Source organism: Perognathus longimembris, chromosome 2 (assembly GCF_023159225.1).
Source record: "Perognathus longimembris pacificus isolate PPM17 chromosome 2, ASM2315922v1, whole genome shotgun sequence".
NCBI lineage: Eukaryota > Metazoa > Chordata > Mammalia > Rodentia > Heteromyidae > Perognathus > Perognathus longimembris.
Genome location: NC_063162.1, coordinates 67,391,041 through 67,407,376, shown reverse-complemented (window position 1 = coordinate 67,407,376; position 16,336 = coordinate 67,391,041).

Genomic DNA, 16,336 nt, shown 5'->3' with positions numbered 1-16,336 from the left:
GGAACAAGGAAGACAAAGTCTGACCAATCTTTGATTCTGAAAAGAATGGCTTTGTCCTGATAGCATTATAGTCTTCACTGCAATTATTTTTATTAAAACAGTTCCATCAAGACCCTTAGCTACCAATGACTATTCTTTAGTTACAGATATTCAGGCCAAACTTTGTTTTTGATTCAGAGCCCAGGTATAGGAGAAAAGAGTTCCTCAAGTCCACATGTTAGTTTACACATGAGAGGAAATGAGTTTGCTTAGGACACTTTTCCCCTCGCAAAATATCCTATGTGAAACTATTAATACAGGATATAAAGCTGCTAGTTTTTGTTTGGAATGGTTTGCTATAGGAGATAAGAAGCAGAATTCCCTTTTTTAGTTTTATCTGTAGAAACTAAAGATTCTGAAGATGTTCACAAATAAAGAAAGGGGGAAACATGTAGCCTTCTGAATTAGGAGACCATGACCAGGCCAGGATGCCAACACTGCTGTCTTCATCTAGGCACCGGTTGAGCAGCTACTGGGGACCACGGTCTCTACCAAGTCCTTCCTGCCTTCCCTGAGCTCTTTCCTACACTGGGGAGGTGGACATTGGTACCCCATCTTGCTGAGGAGAAAGTTGTGCCCCTGCCAGCTCACCCACCATGCCACAAGCTGAAGTGCTTTGGCAAGAAAATACACAGTTGTCAGGCTCAGGAGGCAAGGGTTGCAAAGGCTGAGGGTGCAGGTGCTTATTGTGCAACTCCTCTTTCTCATTCATACTGTGGCTCTGCAGTCTCCGTTTAGCATCCTGAAGCCCTGAGAAGCTCACCTCCACTATATATCCTTGTTCCCTCATTATAAGTATGAGTGAATCATTACAAGTTAGATGCATGTACGATGAACCATATTAAAGCAATGAAAACTGAAGCATCTAGTTAAACTTTTTGTTTTCTTTTTGTGGGTATGTATGCTGGTCCTGGGACTTGAACTCGGGGCCTAAGCACTGTCTCTTAGCTTTTTTGCTCAAAGCTAGCACTCTAGCACTTGAAACACAGCTCGACTCTCAGCTTTTCTAGTGGCTAATTGGAGATGTCTCACCTTATCCTGCCCAGGCTGGCTGGACACCAAGGTTCTCAGAACTTGGCCTTCTGAGATGCTAGGGTTACAGTTGTGAGCCACTGGCACCAGGCTGAAGCTAAATTTGAATAGCCACTGCATGATATTCCTGCATAGTCTGGTTAATGCTTTGCCTACGTAAAATTTTCCAAAGGTACTGTGTTTTGACTACATAAGCCTGGCTTTCTTTCAATTAGAGAAGGAAACAGGTGGGGAAGTGATATGAGAATCACCCCAATTGTCACCAGGCTGCCATATGGCACTTTTTGTCCTTGGATGGTTCGCTGATGATTCATGAATTATCTACCAGAACAGTGCTATTCATCTTTATAGACACAAAACTGTCAATTGATTTTGAAAGGCTCCAGTGTTATAATACAAGTATGAAAAACTACGTTGATAAAATACCCAGAGTTTCCACATTGACATTAGCCTGTCTTCCTGTTATTATTACATTTTTTTTTTTTTTTTTGGCCAGTCCTGGGCCTTGGACTCAGGGCCTGAGCACTGTCCCTGGCTTCTTCCCGCTCAAGGCTAGCACTCTGCCACTTGAGCCACAGCGCCGCTTCTGGCCGTTTTCTGTATATGTGGTGCTGGGGAATCGAACCTAGGGCCTCGTGTATCCGAGGCAGGCACTCTTGCCACTAGGCTATATCCCCAGCCCCTATTATTACATTTTTGTTTGGTTTGGTTGCCAGTCCTGGGGCTTGAAGTCTGGGCCTGGGAGCTGTCCCTGAGCTCCTTTTTCTCAAGGCTATCACTCTACCACTTGGGCCACAGCCCTACTTCACACCTTTCTGTGATTAATTGGAGATAAGAGTCTCATGGGCTTTATTGCCTAGGCTGCCTTTGAACTGTGATCCTCAGATCTCAGCCTTCTGAATAGCTAGGATTACAGGCGTGAGCACCTAGCTGTTATTATTAGTTTTCAGACAAGTTTTACTATATAGCTAAAGCTGTCCGCAAAAAGATTTTCCTGCCTAGGCCTCTTAAGTACTGAGAGTCTTACATGAAAAGAAAAATGAAACAGTGTAATATACATCATCTGGTTTCTAAGGATTTGCATAGAGACCCCTAACTTTTTATTATTATTATTATTTTTTTTTTTTGCCAGTTCTGGGCCTTGGACTCAGGGCCTGAGCACTGTCCCTGGCTTCTTTTTGCTCAAGGCTAGCCCTCTGCCACTTGAGCCACAGCGCCACTTCTGGCCATTTTCTATATATGTGGTGCTGGGGAATTGAACCCAGGACTTCATGTATATGAGGCAAGCACTCTTGCCACTAGGCCATATTCCCAGCCCGAGACCCCTAATCTTATTCTCCTGTTTTTGTTGTTGTTGTTTTTGCCATCAGTAGTCTTACTGTTTAAAGTTCTTGTGCTTCTCTGGCAGTATCTTCTGGTATTAAATTATATCTTCAAAGCTTACTGAATTCAACCACAGCTTCCCAGGATACATTACATCAGCTCCAGCTAAGAAAATGCCTTACAGGTTCTGTTTCCCACCTGTGGTCATCACTAGGAAAGACTATGACCATAGCTGTGCAGAAAGTTTTTAATTTGTAGTAGTCCCATTTGTCGAGACTTTCCCCTATTTATTGTGCTCCTGGGACTCTATTCAGGAAGTTCCTTCCTGTGCCTATAAGTTCTAGCGTCTTTCCTATTCTGTCCTTCAGTAGTTTCAAGGATTCAGGTCTGATATTGAGGTCCTTGATCCATTTTGACTTGATCTTGGTGCATGGTGATAGGCTTGGGTCTACTTTGAGTTTTCTGCATATGGCTGCCCAGTTCTCCCAGCACCAGTAGTTGAAGAGGCTATGTTTATTCCATTGTATGTCTTTAGCTCCTTTGTCGAATATCAGTTGGCTGTAAGAGTGCGGTTTTATTTCTGGGTCTTCAATTCTAATCCATTGGTCTTCTGATCTGTTTTTATACCAATACCATGCTGTTATTGTTATGATGGCCTTGTAGTAGAGCTTGAAGTCTGGTATTGTGATACCTCCTGCACTGCTTTTTTTGCTAGGCAACTTTCTTACCCTCTCTGAACCTCAGCCTCTCCATACAGAGGAGATCATAGGGTTTGTTATGATTTTAATAAGTGTTCCCCAAACACCTATATTAGAACTTAATCGCCAATGTCATAGCATTAAGAGATAAGGCAGAGCTCTCCCAGCTAGGACTAGACTCCTTATTGAGGGTTTAAAGAGTCAGTTTACTCCCTTGCAACATATAAGAATGTGGCAGGTCAGCCAGGAACCAGTGACTCACACCTGTAATCCAAGCTACTCAAGAAGCTGAGATCTGAGGATCTTGGTTCAAAGCCAGTCTAGGCAGGAAAGTCTGTAAGACACTTATCTCCAATCAACCACAAAAGGCCAGAAGGCGAGCTGTGGCTCGAGCGGTAGAGTGCTATCCTTGAGCACAAAAGTCCCAGCTAAAATACAGTGCCTAGGTACAGAGTTCAAGCCTCAGAACTGCAGGGCTGGGGGTGGGGGGAAGGGAGGAAAGAAGGCAGTGTAGCAAGTCCTCTCTCACTAGATGTGATCTTAGACTTTTCAGCTTCTAGAAATGTGATAAATGTCTATTGTTTATGAATTGTGTAGTCTATAATTCTTCGGTATAGCAGCATAGTTTGTGTATCTGTTTACCAGAATTGCCGTAACAAAGTAGTACAGAGTGGAGACTCTGTGTGTGTATACATACATACATATATATGTGCATATGTATACATATGTGTGGATATATATATATATATATGTGTGGAAAGAGGGAAAGTAGAGATCCCTATATCTATTTAAATTTTAAATTCTGAAACCTGAAAAGTAAGAAAGCAGGATGTTCTCGGGGATAACTTCTTGTGAAACCTCTCTCCAAGTCTTGTGGCTGACTGTGTTCTTCCAGTGGCCTCACGTGTGTGTCGTCTTTTTCTCTTCTCATAAGGACACTAGTCATACTGGATTAACACCCTCCCACATATGATCTCATGAACCTAATTACATTCTCAGGCACTAGGAGTGAATTGAGAGGAGGACACAGTTCACACCATGACCACACCTATTCTGCCGGGTGGCTGGAAAGACAGGAAAATAAAATGGCTCTTAGTAGGCATCTTAAAAATGACAGACAGGTGCTATCATTCTCCCATGAGAATATTTGTACATTGTGTAGGGACATCTAAAAGTATTAAAGAAAGCTAGATTGCTTTCTGCAAACCAAAGATTTCCCAACCTTCACAGTATTGACAATGAGAGCTGAGAAACTCGGTATTGTAGGGACCATCCTGTGCATTGTAAGATAAATAGGAACATCCCTGATCTCAGCCAATGAGGCATAAAAGCACCCCCACCAAATGACACCAAAGATGGTTCCAGACATTGCCAGTGTCTCCTCAGAGGCCATACCACTGTTGAGAGCCACCGTCTGTGTGCCCTCATATGGAAACATGGTGAAGGGGGAAAGGAAAATGAAAATCTAACACCAAGAATATTTTGCAGGACAAAGAATATTTTTCCAGACCCTTAGTTAAAAAATATATATACCCTTGGAATAAATACTTATATAAATAATTGCTGTAGCTTGAATGCATATGTGCCCTTAAAATTCCTAAGTTGGAGCCTAACCGCCAACACAGTAATATTGAGAAGTGGGCACTTTTGGAAAATAGCTGCATCAGTAGCATTCCACCCTCATGAACAGGCTTGGTGCCCTTTTAGATAGAGGCTGAAAGAGTGCCTGGCTGCTCCACTCTTCCCTTGTTCTGTGTGTCAACGTGGAAGCAGGGAGCAAGGCCTCACCAGACTCGGAATCTGCTGCCGCCTTGAACTTGGACTCCTTTTCCTCCCATAATTCACAAATGACATTCTGTTATTTGTAAATTACCAGGTTCTCAATATTATAGCAGCAGGAATAGACAAAGGAAGTCATGTCTTAGATATCTTTGGTTATGGATACATGTTGTTGAGCAGCTGAGTAGTTGTTCAGGAATTTATATTCATTTAATTAATATTTCTACATCCTTCGCTGGCTGTGTCTAAGTTCATATTTGAGTTGTAAATCCAGGCTGATAGCATAGAGGTGATTGCTATTTACTGCATATTGGCTTAAAGATGCCAGCTCTCTATGTCTTCTCGTTTCATTCCCTTAACCTATTCACATCTAGACAGCCATTGTCATTTGCAGTGTATTGTGGTTGTCCTAAATCATGGTCCAACTCACTCGAAATCATAGATATATCCAGAACCACCAATATTCACAAAAGACTCTCACTGATCTTCTCTCCTCCATTCAGGGCCCACACGTGCTTCAATCGATTGGACCTTCCACCTTATCCCTCATACTCCATGTTGTATGAGAAGCTATTAACAGCTGTAGAAGAAACCAGCACGTTTGGACTTGAATAAGGGAATGGAGCCCCATCGGACATAGACCCAGCCAGTGACATCACCGTTTTCCCCTCTCTCCCTGTATCAACTCTCCTTTGATTTTGGTATTCCATGATGTTTTGTTGTGTTTTGTTTTTTTTTAATTTTCAAACCAAATCAGGATTGACACAAGCTGTGCATGAAGAACTGCCTTCTTCTAAGAGCTAACCTTCAGACTTATCTCCTCTGTTTCCAATGAACTGCTAGCCTGTATGCAATATTTAAACAACAACAACAAAAACTAAGAGCTGTCTCAAGGTCTGTTCATATCTCCACATACCTCCATTACTAACAATGAAATATGAGTGCAAGTTACGCTGCACCTGAGCAAATGGCAATCAATGTTTACGTCCATTTCTATCATGTAGGGGAAATTTTAAGCCGTAAGCATTCCAAGCTTTTATATACACACATCCTCTGAGCAGAACCACCATTTTATTTTAATAATTTCTAACAACCAACTCCAGACCTAGGAGCTGATCAACTCTTTGTTTTCCTCCCACTCTACTCCCACCCAACCCCATGCATTCAATCCATCGGAAGGACAGCAGGGGCAAGACTGAAATTTTTCTACACTTGCCTCATGATTCCTATGTGGCATCAGTCCTATCAGCGTGGACTAGCCTAGACATATGGTGCAAATATGACACTTCCAACAATTAACAGCAGCAAGCTAAGCACGTCCTGCTGATACAAGGCAGTGCATCCCAAAGGTTGTGGGGACCCGGGGCTGGACTTAAGTTCAGACAAGTCTAGGAGGAGAAGCACCCATCGGGAGCGCTGACCACATCAGAAGCACAAACTTGTGCACATGTCCAAGAAGGAAACCTTTCTTGACTCCTGTAACCCAAAGGATGAGACTTCAACCCCCATTGTGTTGAATGTGGTCAACAGAGGAAAGGAAAGGACATATTGCATTCATTTGAATATTCAAATTATGTATTGTTTTTGTTTAGTCTAGCTATAGTTTTTCACACACACACATACAGATAATCTCATGATTTGTATTAAAGCCAAATTTATTTACTTTGCAGACAAACTTTCTTGTTATCTTTGATATTGGTTTTTTCCCTTGTACTTTTTTCTCTTTATTTATTTATGTTTTAAACACAATGCTCAAGTTCCTTCCCATCTGACTGTTCCCAGGGACCATACTAACTAAGAAGCTGCAGAGAGCGATGGTGCTTGTTAGGGATCAAGGGCAATATGTACCTCTCCTTCACCCATAGCATCCTCAAAGGCACGTTGATGTGTGTCCAAATAAACATCCAAGTTCTTTTAGCATTCAGTAAAGTGATATCTCAGAAAACTATGGTTTGTTGTTGTTTTGTTTTGTGTTCAGAAAAGCAGTTGTAGGCTTCCAAAGCAGCCTGATATCTGGATTACATTTGAGAGAAACCTAACCATAATGGTCATTGGCTACTTTTGTAACCTTGTATCCATGTTGTCAGAAATGTGTCTTAAATGAAAGTGTTTTTCTTCACTGGGAAAAGAAAATCGAGATACCCAACTATTTCAATATCCCCTGTGTTTCCAGTCTATTAAAGCAAGGAAGAAAGGTAAGAAAGGTACGACTAAAATCAATTTTAGATGATGTTATGCTTTGTGGCTCAGTATACCAGTTTATGTCTGGGCAGTGCATTGTTTAGGTTGCTGGCACTCCCAAATAAAATATTTTCTTGAGGGAATTATTTGTAATACCAGCAATTCTTGTGGCATGAAGTAGCTGATGTCAAGCAGAGGGTACATTAGAGAGACTTACTCTTCTGCTATTGTCTAAACAGATTTATAAGATGGGGTAGAATATATAAGTTACAGGATATAGAACTTGAAGGACAGGTAAAATTCAGTATACATCAGAAAAGTAATGGATTCCAGTAGAGTTTTTATTTATTTATGAAATGCTAAGAATTATCCAAATCATTTCACCATATCCCTACTCTAACATTTATACAGTTTGTCTAATACAGGGCACCTTTCATCTTTAGAATTTGGTGCGATACATATAAATACCCACTAGTTCAAGCATTCAGCCTCTTTGGTTGTATATTTGTCAGGTATTACAAAGGAAGACAGCTCACAAGAAACGTAGGCATGTATACTGGAGAACTTTACAACTTACATCAATATTAATGCATTAATTAAATTAATTCATATTCTATCCACATGCAGAAGGAACAAATTATCATAGGAATTATACTGGATATGAAATTTGAGCATAAATGGCTTTGCCACCTATTTTCATTGTCAGCCACCTCTAGACAGATCTCACCAAGAAAAGAGCAATAGGCCTGTAGAAATGCCATAAGGAGATGCTGTCATCAAAGTTACCTGGGATGGAACCCCAGCATTCTGTTTCAGCTTCACATAGATGAAGGGCAGCAAAGCCAAGAAGCCAGTGGTAGAGGATCCTTTTTACTTCACAGTTAAGCTGATTTTTAATTCTATATGATTTCATTTTATCTATATGTAGAACTAAATTTTACTATTAATAGCACCAGGTGGAGATGTTTTGAAACTAAAACATGAGTTTATTCCATTAAGGGAATTATAAAAATAATCACCAGCAGGGAGTTGCTGGCTCATGCCTATAATACTAGCTATTCATGAGGCTGAGATCTGAGGATCTTGGTTCAAACCCAGCCCAGTCAGAAAAGTCCCAAAATTTTGATCTCTAATTAACCACCAAAAATCCAGAAGTGGAGTTGTGGCTCAAGTGGTAGAGCTCTAGCCTTGTAAGCACCCAGGCCCTAAGTTCAAGCCTCAGGACTAGTAAATAAATAAATAAACAAAAGTAATCACCTTATAAGCCCAACTCCCCACAACAAGATCTTTTTAGTCTACTTTTAGTAAAATTACAATACCCTTGCCTGGAACACAAGAACAATAAAGAGAAATTTTATGTCACAATTTTGAAAAATACATTCAAAGCACTATAAGGTATAATAATTCCATGAATACAACAACCATTTTATTCTATAATATTACCATGTTAATCTACTAAATAAAAATTGAATCAGCAGAGTCAGCAATGTGAATCTATAAATTCTTTATGACTTCCTCCTATGTGTATAAACTGGTGGAAATTGTGAATTCTTTCACAACAATACACAAAAACCTTCTGGGTGATGAGAAAATTAGGAGAGATGTGATCTTCTCCCAGGCTTTAAACAATGTCCATCAGGAATGTGGCAAGCCAAGGAGCCAAGTTTTCCAGGACAGTTCCAGTGTGAACCAGCCTCTCATGTATCAGGCCGTGTGTCTGAAATACGGATTCAGAAATTTTTCTTAATTGCTACCAAGGTTTTCCCAGTCAAGATGAAACACTTTCAAATGAAAGTAGTTAGAACTTTACATAACAAACGTGGTGCTTTTTTATTATCATTATTCTGTATTTTGGTGTTCATTATGAAAATTACTGCAATACTATAATCATAAAAATCTGGAATGGAAGTTCTAATTCTCACAAGGTTTAAAAGAGAAAGTGTTCTTTTCCTGTTAGTGACATGTAGTCCCTTTGTTCTAGTAGGAAAAAAAAAAAGGTGCCTAGAGGTAGTGTGTAGAGTAAGTATTGTTCCATTAGCCTATTTCCTGCAGCTTCCAAATTACCTAAAAAAATGTCTGTAACATTTTGTTAAAATAACAAAAAAAAGTCTTTGTTCTAGTCTATAGCAAGAGAAGCCCACCTTACTGGGCTGATTTTGCGTACATCGACAAGAGAAATGTCACGTGATTCTCAGGCCCACTTTCTCTTCATCATGCACCTCCAAGGAATGTCAATAAACTCACTTTGGTATGGCACTGTGTACGCTCCTTATTACAAAGGGAAGTGGAGGGCATCGTGGCAATCTGCACCCTGCCTGTGCTCCTGCTGCTGATCTCGATGAAGCTACACAGACGGCTGAGGGAAACATAACTCAGAAGTCAATCATTGCTCCAGGACCCATAGAGTAGGGTCAGGAACTCATAAACAAAGGAGCAGCCTGTGTAACAGGAGTGCACCTGTCAGACTTCCCTGGAAACGACGTGGGCTTCTGTCTATGTGTGTCCTTCCTGCAAGAACAAGTTGACATTGGCTGATACAAAATCCGCCTTAATATCAAAGTGACCACCACCCCCTTCCACACCTCCAAAGCCCAAGCATGCAACTCTCACTGTGTGATCAGAAACTGATTTATTCTTTGAAGAAAACAATTTTCTTATGAAAGATTGAGAGAACAAAAACAGAGGGACTGTCTAGGATTCAGTCAGAATCTTGATTTTTTTTTTCTTTTTTGCCAGTATGGGGCTTGAACTCAGGACCTGGGTGCTTTCCATGGCCTTTTGCTCTCAAGGCAAGCACTGTGCCACTTGTACCACTGTACCACAACTCCATTTCCAGGTTTCTCTTTTGTTTAGTTTGATGGTTAGTTGGAGATAGTCTCATGGATTTTCCTGCCCAGGCTGGCTTCAAACCATGATCCTCGGACATCAATCTCCTGAGTAGATAGGATTATATGCTTTAGCCACCAGCACCCAGCAGAATCTTAATAGTTTTATAAATACGCTGGGCTTGCTTCAGATTTTTTCTGATTGAAACCAATTTTTCTCTTTGGGCATAAAAGAACAATTGGCCTGGACTATAATTTACAGAGAGGCATAAGTTATATTATTTAATTTAACCTGGGGCCACTATTCTGAAATGAAGATTAGACTTTGGAACTCCTGATTTCTCTGGCTATATTTTTTCATGGAGTATACTGACATTATAATTACATACGATAACAGGAAAAAGATGACACACTCATTTTCATTCAAGATGTGGTCTAAATATGGTTACAAAAGTAGGTTCTCTAGCAGGACAAACAGACTATCAGAGAAGATGGGACTGACTTCTATCAGTGCACACAAGTCATTGATCTTGTACGTTGGGCCTCAATACTTTTGCCTGTATGTTTTATATTGGAGCTTTGAGAACCTAAAACAGAAAGAACTGACTTGCTCAGGGCCATGCAGCTTTATCTTGGGGCTAAAAGGATGCCTTGTCACAATATCCCTAAAGGTCCTAGGCTTCTGGACCTGGCATTAACAGGAGGCACTGTGCCAGGATGGTAAGGTGTGTGGAGGAGATAGGAGAATGTGCCACAGGCAGTGGGAGGCCTGCTTCCAAGCCCCTTCTTGTGGTTTAGAGAGCTGCTGAAACAAAGGAACACAAAGCAGATGGTTTGAGATCAAGATGGTCAGAGGGTTAGAGTATTTGTCCCATCCCTGTGTCCTATATGCTGGTGGTTTCCAGGTGAGTTTTGGCTTGTAGATAGATTTCTACCTCTCTGTCTCCTTTGTTGTTTTTTTTTTTGTCACACTGGTGGAAAGCTGATTAGCAGACATAATGAACTTCTATCAGCCAAGTTTTTTTTATCAGGAAGATAATGATTCCATGTGGCATGGAATAAGATAAATCTTATATGGTTGTGGAAGCTAATAAATAAATATGGTAGCATGTGTGGCTTCTGGTTGGCCTGATTCAGGAATAGAAGCAAAGTAGGAACCTATAGAGAACCAGGACAAGCAAATCTTATCATGAGTATAAACTGAAACCCACCAGAATCAATGAAGGTGCCCACACCCCTACTTACTGCCTCCAACCTCATAAATGTGGGAGAGCTTCCAGAAACATTTTTTTTTTCCATAGATCTCCCAGATGTACCTGATCTAGGACTTAGGAAAACTGTGCCAAAGATTCTTTTTTTCAAGCTCCTCATCGAATGCACCAACAATTCCAGTTGTCCCAACCTTGAATTTCCATTCTCTTATACAAGTTCTGTTGCTGCTTTCCTATCTATGTCACAGATTTCTACATTACACAGTGATTTCCTGCACTGTCGTCACAGCCTCCTAATGTGCCTTTCTGCACCCAATTTCTCCCCCACCCTTCCCAGCATGCATAGTCAGAGCAATTCATAAAACCCCAGTGACATCATGCCACTCTTCATGATGGTCTCCCATCAGTAGGCAAACCCTTCAGAAGATGTCCCTGGCTGTCTCTCCCATCTTCTAACTGCTTTCCCTCCTTCACACACACATACAAGCACACATTCTTCTTCACAGTCCAGAGTTCCTCCTCTTAAATCACTCCTCTCCAGAATTTTCCTATCCAACAGATCTAAAATACAGCCTCTAGTCCCTCCCTAGTTCCTTTTCTTGTTTCATGCTTTTCATTATACCCTTGCGGCTAGCTGATATTATATCTGTTTATTATACATCCCCTCCATAAGCACAGAGGAAAGCAGAGATACTGTTTTCTTTTGTCATTATACTGCCAAATATTAAGATAGTTTCTGGTTAAGAATAGTTATTCATTGGATAGTTTCTAAATCAATCAATGTGTCAGTCTTATCAAAATACCTATGAGCCGGGCACTGGGGGCTCAGGCCTGTAATCCTAGCTACTCAGGTGGCTGAAGTCTGAAGATTGTAGCTCAATGCCAGCCTGTGCAGAAAGTCCCCATGAGGCTCTTATCTCCAATTAAACACTCAAAAACTGGAAGTGGCACTGTGGCTCAGGTGGTAGAATGCTAGCCTTGAGCATAAAGAGGCTCAGGGACAGCACCCAGGCCCTGAGTTCAAGCCTCACAACTAACAACAACAACAACAAAATACATGAGAATCTAACTCATTTTATAAAGTCAATACAACTATAGTATCAAAATTGGAAAGGTAATTATAAAAATATTTTTAAATCTATTATTGCTCAGACTGTCTTCTAAAAGATGATGTCAAATGAACCAAATTCAATCCCCAACAAAATCTAAGGGGAATTTTTGTAGAAATTGATCAACAGATTCTAAAACATATGTGGAAATTCAGAGAAGCTAGAAAAGGCATAAAAGGATAAAGCTGAAAGGCTGAATGTATTTGTTTTCAAGACTGACTATGAGCCTACAGTGATCATAGCAGAAAAGAGTTTGGGGATGTAGTTCAGTGGTAGAATACTGGCCTAATGTATAGTAAGCCCTGGGTTTGATCCTCAGCACCATCAAAATGATTTTTAAAAATGAAAAGTTAGGGGCTGGGAATATGGCCTGGTGGCAAGAGTGCTTGCCTCGTATACATGAAGGTCTGGGTTCAATTCCCCAGCACCACAAATATAGAAAATGGCCAAAAGTGGCGCTATGGCTCAAGTGGCAGATTGCTATCCTTGAGCAAAAAGAAGCCAGGGACAGTGTTCAGGTCCTGAGTCCAAGTTCCAAGTCTGGCCCCCCAAAAAGGAAGAAAAGTTAATGACAGCCTAGAGAAGTGGTTTTTAACAGAATTCCCTAAGATGATAAAAATAATCTATACTGTCAAATATGGCAGTATCTATATGTTACACTTACCTAATGGACATTTGAAATACGGACAGTGTACTAAAGAATTTAATTTTAGTGAAATTAAATGCAATTGAAATAACTGCAGATGGCTAGTGGATACATACAGAATAGTAAAGGAACAGGGCACTAGTGACCCAGACTTGTAATCCTAGCTACTCAGAAGGCTGAGATAGATGGCTAATGTCTTGAAATTAGCTTGGTCAGGAAAATCTGTGAGACTCTTGTGTTATTCCAATAAACTACTTAGAAAAAGTCAGAAATGGTGCTATGGCTCAAGTGATAGAGCAACAGCCTTGAGCAAAAGAAGCTCAAGAACAGCTCTCAGGCTCTGAGCTCATGTCCCAGGACCAGCACCAAGGGGGAAAAAAACAGAATGGCAAAGGAATAGACAGTCCAGAAAGAGAACAAAAAATATTCAGTGAAATAAAAGAACTGGGAAACTATCTTCGTCCAAATTAAGCAGCTGTTACGGATCTACTGGACTGACTAATAGTTTAAAACTAAGACAAAACAACAAATTGGTAAGGACCTGGAGCAACTACACGTTTTATATATTACTGACAGGAGTGTAAAATATTATATCTACTTTCAAAAATCCTGTATAATGTCTTCAGAATAGAAAAGAAGCCAGTTGCTGTAGCTCAAGCCTGTAATCCTAGCTACTTGGGAGATCAAAGCGTGGTGATTCAAGGCCAGCCTCTAAAAGTTTAAGAGACTCCACCTTAGTCACTGGCCAATCTCACAAGTCCCCTTTCGTAATTATATATAAGCATATACATCATAGACATAGATATTCACATACACTTCCAGTGGTTATGGTTCTCTGGAGAACCCTAATACAACCTATTATGATATATCCTTCTATTTCTTTTCTTAGTCCATGAATAAATCAGAAGCCACCTGCAAAGCTTAAACCTGGAAACGCATTCACCAGCCTTTCCAAGCTATTGGCTTATCATGTCCCTGCAACTGTTTGTTGACATGGCGTGACTGTCCCAAGGAATGTTCTCTCAGCTTCTTCTGCCTCCCATTCCTGATCCTTGGCTCTCTGTACATTTCTATTTCATTTCAGAATACATCTCTTTGCCAGAGTTGTTGTGGACAGACAGCTCCAAGAACAATCTTGCCATCCTTTCAAATATCATATTTGTTTAGAAATTGCCAAAGGGTAAAGGAAAAGTGAGAAGACCTGCACAAGCTGCCATTTTCTGAGATAAATTCTGAAAACTCATCTCTGAGAGACCAGAGTCCACTCTCACATGCCATCTGAAGGTGAACTCTGGCACAAGAACCTGCTGTATAAAATAGCTGTCAGGGTTTTCACTCATACAGCAGCTGTCAAAGGAAATGACGGTGTTTAGCTGAACTTCTAATCTCATAAATGAGCTTTTCCTTGAAGAGCTGCATGTAGAAGGCTAATATTTTTCCCTTCGTTTTTTTTTTTTTTTTTGGCCAGTCCTGTGCCTTGCACTCAGGGCCTGAGCACTGTCCCTGGCTTCTTCCCGCTCAAGGCTAGCACTCTGCCACTTGAGCCACAGCGCCGCTTCTGGCTGTTTTCTGCATATGTGGTGCTGGGGAATCGAACCTAGGGCCTCGTGTATCCGAGGCAGGCACTCTTGGAAGGCTAATATTTTTAAAAGAGGAATAACAGGGCTGGGGATATAGCCTAGTGGCAAGAGAGCTTGCCTCATATACATGAGTCCCTGGGTTTGATTCCCCAGCACCACATATACAGAAAACGGCCAGAAGCGGCGCTGTGGCTCAAGTGGCAGAGTGCTAGGATTGAGCGGGAAGAAGCCAGGGACAGTGCTCAGGCCCTGAGTCCAAGGCCCAGGACTGGCCAAAAAAAAAAAAAAAAAAGAGGAATAACAGCATAAGGAAGCTTTAACTTGATGAGGAAAAAGAAGTATATGAGCCTAGTCCTCATCAGGGAAGGGAGAGGCAGGGAGAAACTGAGTAGATGTGACTGAAATAGTTATACAGTCTAGCCGTATTTTAAGGAAAATACAGCTTTTATATGCAGGGAATATACTTTAAAATAGTTTATTTTGATTAGTTACAAAAGTCAGGTGCTGGTGGCTCTCATTTGTAATCCCAGTACTTTAGAAGGCTGAGATCTGAGGATCCTGGTTCAAACCCAGCCTGGGCAAACAAATTTGAGAGACTATTATCTCCAATTGACCAGCAAAAAGTCAGAAGTAGAGGTATGGGCCAAGTGGTAGAGCTCCAGCCTTTAGTGAATAAAATGAGAGCATAAGGCTCTGTCTTCAAGCCCTAGCACTCTCCCTCTCTCTCTTTGTCTCTCTCTTTCTCTCCCTCTCTCTCTCTCACACACACACACATACACACACATGCATGCACACGCATATACATATATATTCAACTAAGGATGTTTGGGAAATACAAAGAACATGAAAAAAATTCACATCAAGGCAGAACAGATGGGGGAAGAAAGGCATTGGAAACAGAAACCAGGAATTCAAAGATAAACCTATTAGTCACCAAGTGCTAGTGACTCCTGCCTACCATCCTAGCTACTCAGGAGGCTGACATCTGGAGAAGCCCCTCCTCCCAAAGCATCTGATAAAATCCATTCTTTGTTTAAAGGGATAGTCAGGGAAAGCAGACATCTATGTCAGCGTGACACACATTTAGTGGACTGATCAGACTGGATATCCCTACACCCAGTGGATAATGCCATGACAGTTCTACAGTAAGGAGGATGAACTGTACCAGGTGCCCAGAACCAAGGGGAGCACCAAGGCAAGCTTGAACTTAATTTGTGACAAACATCATCCCCATTTTCACCATAAATACCCCTGATGTCACAGCACTTGGCATGCCTCTTCTCAGGAGTGCCACCCCCGCCGTCCTTGGCTCTGCTTCCCCAACCAGCCTTCTTGGTCTCTACCTCACTGTGTCCTCACATTGTCTTCTGCAATAACATCAGCCACCTGGTACACGAGGGCCAGGTAAAGGCCTCCTGCCTTTTGGAGGCTTCCTTGGAACCTCCCTGATTCTGGAACAACCTGACTCAAAGAGAATTATTGTTGCCCTAATAATTTCCTGCCATCTCTTTTGAGATCATAGAATACAGTGGAAATGATTTCAAATTATCTCTTTTTTAAAGAGGCATTATTGTCAAACAAATTCTTTATATTCTAGTGTTTGTTTTAATTACACAACACATAATAGTTTAAGAAACGATTATATGAGCCAGTCACCAACAGCTCACACCAGTAATCATGGCTATGCAAGAGACTGAGATCTGAGGATCTCAGTTCAAAGCCATCCCAGGCAGGAAAGTCCATGAGATTCTAATCTCTAATTAACTACTAAAGAAGCTGGAAGTGGAGCCATTGCTTAACTGGTAGAACACCAGCTTTGAGCTCAGAAACACTGCCCAGTCCCTTTCTATTCAAGCCCTAGGACCAGCACAACCTGGGGGTGGGGTGGGGGAGGGGGGAAACCTTATTATATT